Genomic DNA, 11,667 nt, shown 5'->3' on the forward strand with positions numbered 1-11,667 from the left:
CTCGGACCTCACCCGACCCCTCACCGGAGCAACCTCGTCGCCGGTAAGCCCTTCCGCCCTTTTCTTCCGCCGCTGTCACTGTTCCATTAGGGGAAGGATCGTGGGTTCGATTTCGCAAACCCTAGGGGGTTTTCTGCAGAGTCATAGACTTAGATGAATAGTGAACCGAGGACCTGTCTGTAATACCCTTAAAACCTTTCGCCAGGGATCCCAGTGCAAAACCTTTTTTTCTTTATCCATTTCTATTTATTCTTTTTGAATTCAGCAGAGAACTTAGGAAATTTGTATCTCGAGAATTATTCAACCAAATTTAGTCAAACAATTTTACTAGATTCAAAATATTATGAACTATCACATAAAATACTGAACCATGTGCTTTCTGTTTTAAATTTTAGAGTTTGGAATTAATTAAAGAAACTGACCAAACCTTATTAAAATGAATAAATTAGTTATGCTTATGTGCTGAACTTAAGAAAATTTGTAGAAGTTCAAACCCCACTTAGACAGTGTTTAAAAATAGTAAGCACCCCAGTATTGAAGATTTAAACAGGGTTATCTATTAAAAGCCATAATTGCCCAAAACTTAGGAAAATGATAAAGGTACTAGAAAATAATGAACAGTGGATGCAAATATTTTTCCTACTCCACTTAAGTAATGAAGAACCTAGGAAAAATAAAAGGAACCCTAGTCCAGAACAAATTCAAGGTGAAATGTTTTATTAGGCACTAATCAAACTAGAAAAACCATTATTAAAAATATAAGGACAATTTCAAAATTGGTAAGAAAAATTCAGTAGACTTCTAACCACTAGGACACCACTACAAAAATGATAAACACCCCAGCCCATCATTTTAGGTGGAATGAACAAATAAAACTTGATATTGAGCCATATTTCAATTAAACCATAAGCAAGCCAAAAACTGTGCAACAGTGGGCAAATAAATTTTTACCAGTTTATTAACGGAATAGACCACCAGAGAAAAATGCAAAACCTATTCAAAACTACAAAGTAATACCCATTACTCCTACTTCATGAAAAAGGCCATTTAATTCAAGAAATTCCTCTCACCCTTTCCCTTAAGAAAAAGGTTACCAAATTTTAGAATGATTGCTCTTGCGCTAAGAAGAAGATAGGAAAAATTGGAAACCTGTTGTTTGATATTTTTCAAGTATAGTGGTAGTAGAAAGCACTCCTTTGGCTAGAAACTTTAGAAAATCATAATAAAATAACTAATAAGTATTAGTGGCTGAAAATTTGCACAAAGTCATGCTATAACATCTAAATGCCAGCAAAAATAAGTCTTAGAGAATAACCTACAGTTAAAAGGAAGTTGTAGTTCAAAACACCCCCTTTTGCCCTAACACTTGATAATTTTGTACAGAGAGAACCTCTCACTTTTTAAGCCCCAAATTTTGAAACAGAGAATTATACACTAGTAAAAAGCCACTGCAATTTTTGCAGAATTTTTGGAAATTCATTAAGCTATCTTGTAGTTCAAACCCATCTTAAAAGCATAGAAGAAATAGAGAAGAAGAGAGGAATTAAGAAAGATTAATAAGTATTACCCCAACATAGCAACTAAGAATATTGTTAAAAAATGTCCATAAGATATAAGGAAGAAAATCAGTAGAACACTAAAAATGGGTTAAGCATTCAGTAATCAACTTGACCCTAAATTGCTGAGTGTACCACAAAATCTCCAGTAGTAAGAATAAGCTCTACCTTATTAATTTGATCATTCCCCATCAAATCTTAATTAAATATCATGCCATGCATATATCTTACTCATTGCATTCATTAGATTGCAATCTCGCTGACGGAGAGTACATGCTCATCCCCGAGCAAGGAGTTGTCCACGAGGAAGACCAGGAGCAAGCTCCCGAGACTGCCATCGAGGATCTTGAAAGGGAAATGTGCCTTTGGGCCATTTCTAAGTATTTTGGTGATTAAGTGCCAACACAAATGCTTAAATGTGAATCTATGCCCATGGATGAACAAAGTGCAAATCACAAGTAAAGGTATGTTTCTAAGCCTTAGTACATTGGTTTTGTGTACTAATATATTTGTCTAAGTGTTAGAAACAGAGAGAAGAAGAAAAGGAGAATGTTGGCTGTGTACAGCCAACAGGCTGTTTCGGTCTGGGGCACCGGACTGTCCGGTGGTGCACCGGACAGTGTCCGGTGCGCCAGGCTGCCTCGACCTGAAGACGCCGCTCTCGGGACTTTGCCGACGGCGTACGGCTAAAATTCACCGGACTGTCCGGTGTGCACCGGACTGTCCGGTGAGCCAACGGTCGGCCGAGCCAACGGTCGGCCGCGGAATCTGCGCGCGACACGTGGTCTGGCCAACGGTCGGAAGGAGGCACCGGACTGTCCGGTGTGCACCGGACTGTCCGGTGCGCCAGATCTGCAATGGTCGGCAACGGTCGGCTGCGCCGGTTAAGGAAAGAAATCGGGCACCGGACAGTGTCCGGTGTGCACCGGACTGTCCGGTGCACCCGACGACAGAAGGCAAGGATGGCCTTCCAGATTTGCTCTCAACGGCTCCTAGCTGCCTTGGGGCTATAAAAGGGACCCCTAGGCGCATGGAGAAGACATCCAAGCAACCTTAGAGCATTCCTGATCATCCACACTCGGTCTTTGCACATTCGTTTGTCATTCTCAGTGATTCGAGCTTCGTTCTAGTGTGAACCTTGAGATAGTCTTTTGAGCTCGTTTCTTGGCCGTGTGTGTGCGCATTTTGCTGTGGATTTGTGTGTGTTGCTTCCCTCCCTTACTCCGTGCTTCTTTGTGAAATTCAATTGTAAGGGCGAGAGACTCCAAGTTGTGGAGATTCCTCGCAAACGGGAAAAGATCAAAGAAAAGGAGAACACTGTGGTATTCAAGTTGATCATTGGATCACTTGAGAGGAGTTGAGTGCAACTCTCGTCCGTTGGGACGCCACAACGTGGAGTAGGCAAGTTTTGTACTTGGCCGAACCACGGGATAACCACCGTGTCATCTCTGTGATTGATTTCTTGTGGTTATTGTGTTTTGGCTCCTCTCTAGCCACTTGGCAATTATTGTGCTAACGATTAACCAAGTTTTGTGGCTATAAGTTTAAATTTTACAGGATCACCTATTCACCCCCCCTCTAGGTGCTCTCAATTGGTATCAGAGTCGTTCTCTTCAAGAAAGGGACTAACCGCCCGAAGAGATGGATCCTAAGGGGAAGGGAATCGTGATCAACGATAAGGAGAAGGAGTCCTTCGTCAACGAGCCCAAAGATGACAAGCCTACCGATTCCGGCTCGGGCCATAGACGGAAGGAAGGGAAGAAGAAGAAGACAAGGCGCATCAAGGAGATCGTCTACTACGACGACAGCGACGAATCTTCCTCTTCCCAAAAGGACAACGACGACAACGACTATGGCAAACAAAAGACGGTTAATTCAAACTTTTCTTTTGATTATTCGCGCATTCCGCATAGCTCAAATGCTCATTTGCTCCCCATTCCACTTGGCAAGCCTCCTCACTTTGATGGAGAGGACTACGGATTTTGGAGTCACAAAATGCATACTCACCTATTTTCTCTCCATCCAAGCATTTGGGAGATTGTGGAAAGTGGAATGAAATTTGATAGCTCGGATAGCCCTTCGTTTATTAATGAACAGATCCATAAAAATGCACAAGCTACTACTGTGTTGCTAGCCTCTTTGTGCAGGGACGAGTATCACAAGGTGAGCGGCTTGGACAATGCCAAGCAGATTTGGGACACCCTCAAGATCTCTCATGAGGGGAATGATGTCACCTTACTCACCAAGATGGAATTGGTGGAGGGCGAGCTCGGATGATTCGTGATGATAAGGGGCGAGGAGCCGACACAAACATACAACCGGCTCAAGATCCTTATCAACAAAATAAGGAGCTACGGAAGCACGCGATGGACGGATCACGACGTCGTCCGCCTAATGCTAAGGTCATTTACCGTTCTTGATCCTCACTTGGTGAACAATATTCGTGAAAATCCTAGGTACATCAAGATGTCGCCCGAAGAAATTCTTGGAAAATTTGTAAGCGGGCGAATGATGATCAAGGAGGCAAGGTACGTGGACGACGCGTTGAATGGCCCAATCCATGAGCCTCAACCCATTGCTCTCAAGGCAACAAGGAGCAAGGAGGCGCTACCCAGCAAGGTGGCGCAAATTGAGGCGGCTGGTCTTAATGATGAAGAGATGGCCCTCATCATCAAAAGATTCAAGACGGCACTAAAGGGTCGCAAGGGACAGCCAAGCAAGACTAAGACCAAGGGAAAGCGATCATGCTTCAAATGCGGTAAGCTTGGTCATTTTATTGCTAACTGTCCCGACAATGATAGTGACCAGGAACACGGGAACAAGAGGGAAAAGAAGAAGCATTACAAGAAGGCCAAGGGCGAGGCACATATCGGAAAGGAGTGGGATTCGGATTGCTCCTCCTCCGACTCCGACAATGAAGGACTCGCCGCCACTGCCTTCAACAAGTCATCCCTCTTCCCCAACGAGCGTCACACATGCCTTATGGCAAGGGAGAAGAAGGTATGTAATCAAAACAATGTCACTTATGATTCTTCCAGTGATGATGAGTCTAGTGATGATGAAATAGATTACTCTAGTTTGTTCAAGGGATTGGATAGAACTAAAGTAGATAAAATTAATGAATTGATTGATGCCTTGAATGAAAAAGATAGACTCTTAGAAAAACAAGAGGATCTTTTGTATGAAGAGCATGACAAATTTGTAGAGGCACAAAAATCTTATGCTTTAGAAGTTAAAAGAAATGAAGTGCTTTCTAGTGAACTATCTTCTTGTCATGAAACCATTGCTACTTTAAAGAGTGTTAATGATGACTTAAATGCTAAACTAAAAGTAGCTAGTAAATCTAATTCTTGTGTAGAACATGTTGAGATTTGCACTAGGTGTAAAGATTTCGATGTTGATGCTTGTAGTGATCATTTAGTTTCAATTTCTAAATTAACTGAGGAATTGGCTAGTCTTAATGCCCAACTTAAGACTAGCAAGAATGAATTTGATAAACTAAAATTTGCAAGGGATGCCTACACGATCGGTAGACACCCCTCAATTAAGGATGGACTTGGCTTCAAGAGGGAAGCCAAGAACTTAACAAGCCATAAGGCTCCCATCCCCGCTAAGGAGAAAGGGAAGGCCCCTATGGCTACTAGTGCTAAAAAGAACCATGCCTTTTTGTATCATGATAGGAGACAAACTAGAAATTCTTATAGGAGTTATAATGCTTATGATGATTTTGACTCTCATGCCATGTTTGCTTCTAGTTCTTCCTATATGCATGGTAGTCATATGCCTAGAAAGAATATTATTCATGCTCCTAGGAAAGTAGTAAATGAACCTTCTACAATATATCATGCTTTGAATGCTTCCTTTGCTATTTGTAGAAAGGATAGGAAAATAGTTGCTAGGAAGTTAGGGGCAAGATGCAAGGGAGACAAAACTTGCATTTGGGTTCCTAAGAATATTTGTGCTAACCTTGTAGGACCCAACATGAGTTGGGTACCTAAAACCCAAGCCTAAATTTGCCTTGCAGGTTTATGCATCCGGGGGTTCAAGCTGGATTATTGACAGCGGATGCACAAACCATATGACGGGGGAGAAGAAGATGTTCACCTCCTACGTCAAGAATAAGGATTCCCAAGATTCAATCATATTCGGCGATGGGAATCAAGGCAAGGTAAAAGGGTTAGGTAAAATTGCAATTTCTAATGAGCACTCTATCTCTAATGTGTTTTTAGTAGAGTCTCTTGGATATAATTTGCTATCTGTTAGTCAATTATGCAACATGGGGTATAACTGTCTATTTACAAATGTAGATGTGTCTGTCTTTAGAAGAAGTGATGGTTCACTAGCTTTTAAGGGTGTATTAGACGGCAAACTTTATTTAGTTGACTTTGCAAAAGAAGAGGCCGGTCTAGATGCATGCTTAATAGCTAAGACTAGCATGGGCTGGCTGTGGCATCGCCGCTTAGCACATGTGGGGATGAAGAACCTTCACAAGCTTCTAAAGGGAGAACACGTGATAGGTTTGACTAACGTTCAATTCAAAAAAGATAGACTTTGTGCAGCTTGTCAAGCAGGTAAACAAGTGGGAGGAGCACATCACAGCAAGAATGTGATGACCACTTCAAGACCTCTGGAGCTGCTGCATATGGACCTCTTCGGACCCGTCGCCTATCTAAGTATAGGAGGAAGTAAGTATGGTCTAGTTATTGTTGATGACTTTTCCCGCTTCACTTGGGTGTTCTTTTTGCAGGATAAGTCTGAAACCCAAGGGACCCTCAAGCGCTTCCTCAGGAGAGCTCAAAATGAGTTTGAGCTCAAGGTGAAGAAGATAAGGAGCGACAACGGGTCCGAGTTCAAGAACCTTCAAGTGGAGGAGTTCCTTGAGGAGGAGGGGATCAAGCACGAGTTCTCCGCTCCCTACACACCACAGCAAAATGGTGTGGTAGAGAGGAAGAACAAGACGCTAATCGATATGGCGAGGACGATGCTAGGAGAGTACAAGACCCCCGAGTGCTTTTGGACGGAAGACGTGAACACGGCTTGCCACGCCATCAACAGGGTCTACCTTCATCGCCTCCTCAAGAAGACGTCGTATGAGCTACTAACCGGTAACAAACCCAATGTATCTTACTTTCGTGTATTTGGGAGCAAGTGCTACATTCTAGTGAAGAAAGGTAGAAATTCTAAGTTTGCTCCCAAAGCAGTAGAAGGGTTTTTGTTAGGTTATGACTCAAATACAAAGGCTTATAGAGTCTTCAACAAATCATCGGGTTTGGTTGAAGTCTCTAGCGACGTTGTATTTGATGAGACTAATGGCTCTCCAAGAGAGCAAGTTGTTGATTGTGATGATGTAGATGAAGAAGATGTTCCGACGGCCGCTATACGAACCATGGCGATTGGAGAAGTGCGGCCACAGGAACAAGATGAACGAGATCAACCTTCTTCCTCAACTATGGTGCATCCCCCAACTCAAGACGATGAACAGGTTCATCAACAGGAGGCACGTGATCAAGGGGGAGCACAAGATGATCATGTGATGGAGGAAGAAGCGCAACCGGCACCTCCAACCCAAGTTCGAGCGATGATTCAAAGGGATCATCCCGTCGACCAAATTCTGGGTGACATTAGCAAGGGAGTAACTACTCGGTCTCGATTAGTTAATTTTTGTGAACATTACTCCTTTGTCTCTTCTATTGAGCCTTTTAGGGTAGAAGAGGCCTTGCTAGATCCGGACTGGGTGTTGGCCATGCAAGAGGAGCTCAACAATTTCAAGAGGAATGAAGTTTGGACACTGGTGCCTCGTCCGAAGCAAAATGTTGTGGGAACCAAGTGGGTGTTTCGCAACAAACAGGACGAGCACGGGGTGGTGACGAGAAACAAGGCTCGACTTGTGGCAAAAGGTTATGCCCAAGTCGCAGGTTTGGATTTCGAGGAGACTTTTGCTCCAGTGGCTAGGCTAGAGTCAATTCGTATCTTGCTAGCATATGCCGCTCACCATTCTTTCAGGTTGTACCAAATGGATGTGAAGAGCGCTTTCCTCAACGGGCCAATCAAGGAGGAGGTGTACGTGGAACAACCCCCTGGCTTCGAGGATGAACGGTACCCCGACCACGTGTGTAAGCTCTCTAAGGCGCTCTATGGACTTAAGCAAGCCCCAAGAGCATGGTATGAATGCCTTAGAGATTTCTTAATTGCTAATGCTTTCAAGGTTGGGAAAGCCGATCCAACTCTTTTCACTAAGACATATGATGATGATTTGTTTGTGTGCCAAATTTATGTCGATGACATAATATTTGGTTCTACTAATAAAAAGTCTTGTGAAGAGTTTAGCAGGGTGATGACGCAAAAATTCGAGATGTCAATGATGGGCGAGTTGAACTACTTCCTTGGGTTCCAAGTGAAGCAACTCAAGGACGGCACCTTCATCTCTCAAACGAAGTACACGCAAGACTTGCTGAAGCGGTTTGGGATGAAGGATGCCAAGCCCGCAAAGACTCCGATGGGGACCGACGGACACACCGACCTCAACAAAGGAGGTAAGTCCGTTGATCAAAAAGCATACCGGTCAATGATAGGGTCATTACTTTACTTATGTGCTAGTAGACCGGATATTATGCTTAGTGTATGCATGTGTGCTAGATTTCAATCCGATCCTAAGGAGTGTCACTTAGTGGCGGTAAAGCGAATTCTTAGATATTTAGTTGCTACGCCTTGCTTCGGGCTCTGGTATCCAAAGGGGTCTACCTTTGACTTGATTGGATATTCAGACTCCGACTATGCTGGATGTAAGGTCGATAGGAAGAGTACATCGGGGACGTGCCAATTCTTAGGAAGGTCCCTGGTGTCGTGGAAATCTAAGAAACAAACCTCCGTTGCCCTATCCACCGCTGAGGCCGAGTATGTTGCCGCAGGACAGTGTTGCGCACAACTACTTTGGATGAGGCAAACCCTCAGGGACTTTGGCTACAATCTGAGCAAAGTCCCACTCCTATGTGATAATGAGAGTGCTATCCGCATGGCGGAAAATCCTGTTGAGCACAGCCGCACAAAGCACATAGACATCCGGCATCACTTTTTGAGAGACCACCAGCAAAAGGGAGATATCGAAGTGTTTCATGTTAGCACCGAGAACCAGCTAGACGATATTTTTACCAAGCCTCTAGATGAGAAGACCTTTTGCAAGTTGCGCAGTGAGCTAAATGTCTTAGATTCGCGGAACTTGGATTGAATTGTAGCATACATGTGTTTATGCCTTTGATCATGTTCATTCTGCATTTTGTTGCTTATTTTGGTGCTCAAGTTGTACAAACACTCCCTGGACCTCACAAGTCCGTTGCAAAGTGATGCACATGTTTAGGGGGAGATGTGTTACAACTTGACCCTTTGAGATTAACCATATGCTTGAGTTTGCTTGATTTAGTCTCGAAGGAGAATTGAAAGGGAAAAGGTGGACTTGGACCATGAAAGACTTCCACTGCACTCCGATGAGAGGGTAACTAATTCCAAGTTCATCTCATGAACTCTTATTGCCATTTGCTCTTAATTGAAGATTTTGGTGAGGCAATGGGGTTAAAAGGGCCACAGTTGATTCCGTTTTGGTGCTTGATGCCAAAGGGGGAGAAAATAAAGGCCAAAGCAATAAATGGATCAGCTACCACTTGAGAAATTTTGAAAATAGTGAAATAGAGCTTTTTGTTTTGTCAAAACTCTCTTATTGTCTCTTTTGTCAAAAGTTGGTTTCTTGTGGGGAGAAGTAATGATTATGGGAAATAGGGGGAGTTTTTGAAATCTTTGATCAATCTCTTTTGGAATGACTCTCTTTATGCTTCAACATGTGTGTTTGACTTAGAGATAGAGATTTGAGTTTGATTTGCAAAAACAAACCAAGTGGTGGCAAAGGATGATCCATATATGCCAAAAATGAATCAAAATAGATTTGAGTTCTATTTGAAGTGATTTTGCACTTGTTCTAGTTGCTTTATGTTGTGTTGGCATAAATCACCAAAAAGGGGGAGATTGAAAGGGAAATGTGCCTTTGGGCCATTTCTAAGTATTTTGGTGATTAAGTGCCAACACAAGTGCTTAAATGTGAATCTATGCCCATGGATGAACAAAGTGCAAATCACAAGTAAAGGTATGTTTCTAAGCCTTAGTACATTGGTTTTGTGTACTAATATATTTGTCTAAGTGTTAGAAACAGAGAGAAGAAGAAAAGGAGAATGTTGGCTGTGTACAGCCAACAGGCTGTTTCGGTCTGGGGCACCGGACTGTCCGGTGGTGCACCGGACAGTGTCCGGTGCGCCAGGCTGCCTCGACCTGAAGACGCCGCTCTCGGGAATTTGCCGACGGCGTACGGCTAAAATTCACTGGACTGTCCGGTGTGCACCGGACTGTCCGGTGAGCCAACGGTCGGCCGAGCCAACGGTCGGCCGCGGAATCTGCGCGCGACACGTGGTCTGGCCAACGGTCGGAAGGAGGCACCGGACTGTCCGGTGTGCACCGGACTGTCCGGTGCGCCAGATCTGCAACGGTCGGCAATGGTCGGCTGCGCCGGTTAAGGAAAGAAATCGGGCACCGGACAGTGTCCGGTGTGCACCGGACTGTCCGGTGCACCCGACGACAGAAGGCAAGGATGGCCTTCCAGATTTGCTCTCAACGGCTCCTAGCTGCCTTGGGGCTATAAAAGGGACCCCTAGGCGCATGGAGAAGACATCCAAGCAACCTTAGAGCATTCCTGATCATCCACACTCAGTCTTTGCGCATTCGTTTGTCATTCTCAGTGATTCGAGCTTCGTTCTAGTGTGAACCTTGAGATAGTCTTTTGAGCTCGTTTCTTGGCCGTGTGTGTGCGCATTTTGCTGTGGATTTGTGTGTGTTGCTTCCCTCCCTTACTCCGTGCTTCTTTGTGAAATTCAATTGTAAGGGCGAGAGACTCCAAGTTGTGGAGATTCCTCGCAAACGGGAAAAGATCACAGAAAAGAAGAACATTGTGGTATTCAAGTTGATCATTGGATCACTTGAGAGGAGTTGAGTGCAACTCTCGTCCGTTGGGACGCCACAACGTGGAGTAGGCAAGTTTTGTACTTGGCCGAACCACGGGATAACCACCGTGTCATCTCTGTGATTGATTTCTTGTGGTTATTGTGTTTTGGCTCCTCTCTAGCCACTTGGCAATTATTGTGCTAACGATTAACCAAGTTTTGTGGCTATAAGTTTAAATTTTACAGGATCACCTATTCACCCCCCCTCTAGGTGCTCTCAGATCTCCCCGCAGCCCAAGCATTTGAAGGCAAGCCCCGGTTTTATGCATAACCAATTTATATATGCTACTTTACTACACTTAATGTTTGTAGACTTGTAATGTGCACTTAAGTGTAGGAGTTGCTTGAAACCTTTAGTTGCATGAACTCAGGATTCCTTTTTGAGATGGATACTAGTATGCTAGGTCGAATAGCTGCTATGCCAATTAGGATCTCGGTAGAAGTCGAGTGATTTTTCTAGCACTCGCGCGAGGTCAGGAATTGATTGTATTCATCTTGGTAACGGGATCTATGATGGTCTATGGGCTTGGATCCAGGGAGGATGTCTTGTCCATGAGACGGAAAAAAGGAATTAAGGATTAATGTGTGGATACCTGAGTCAAGCATTTGAACGTACTAAACACATGTCGAGAAATATGGTAACCGGTAAACCTAGTACCTGAGTGAAGCCGGGCGCGGACTTTTCTCCTCACTCGTCCTGAGACTGGGTCTCCCATGCTAGCTATGGTGGGTACAAGTGCGCTCAATGCACGACGACAGCCAGGGTCAGTGGAGCATTGTATGCCAAGGCGGTAAGCCCTGGCCGCGAACGGGGAATCGATGGGGACGATTGACGTGTGTGGGGATGGAGTGCCCTGACATGTCATGTGTTTAGGTTTACCTTGCAAGGTTAAAACTCGATTTGAATCGTCTGCTTCTCGCAGCTAATGAGACTGCTTGACCCCTTGTACTACATTGAGTAAGAAGTGAAATGAGGATTACATGAGATAACTTGTTGATTGTATTATATGATTGTTACCATGTATGCTTAGAAAGAGCAAACTTAGCTAAAATAATGATACTAGAAATGGAAA

Source organism: Zea mays, chromosome 1 (assembly GCF_902167145.1).
Source record: "Zea mays cultivar B73 chromosome 1, Zm-B73-REFERENCE-NAM-5.0, whole genome shotgun sequence".
Lineage (NCBI taxonomy): Eukaryota > Viridiplantae > Streptophyta > Magnoliopsida > Poales > Poaceae > Zea > Zea mays.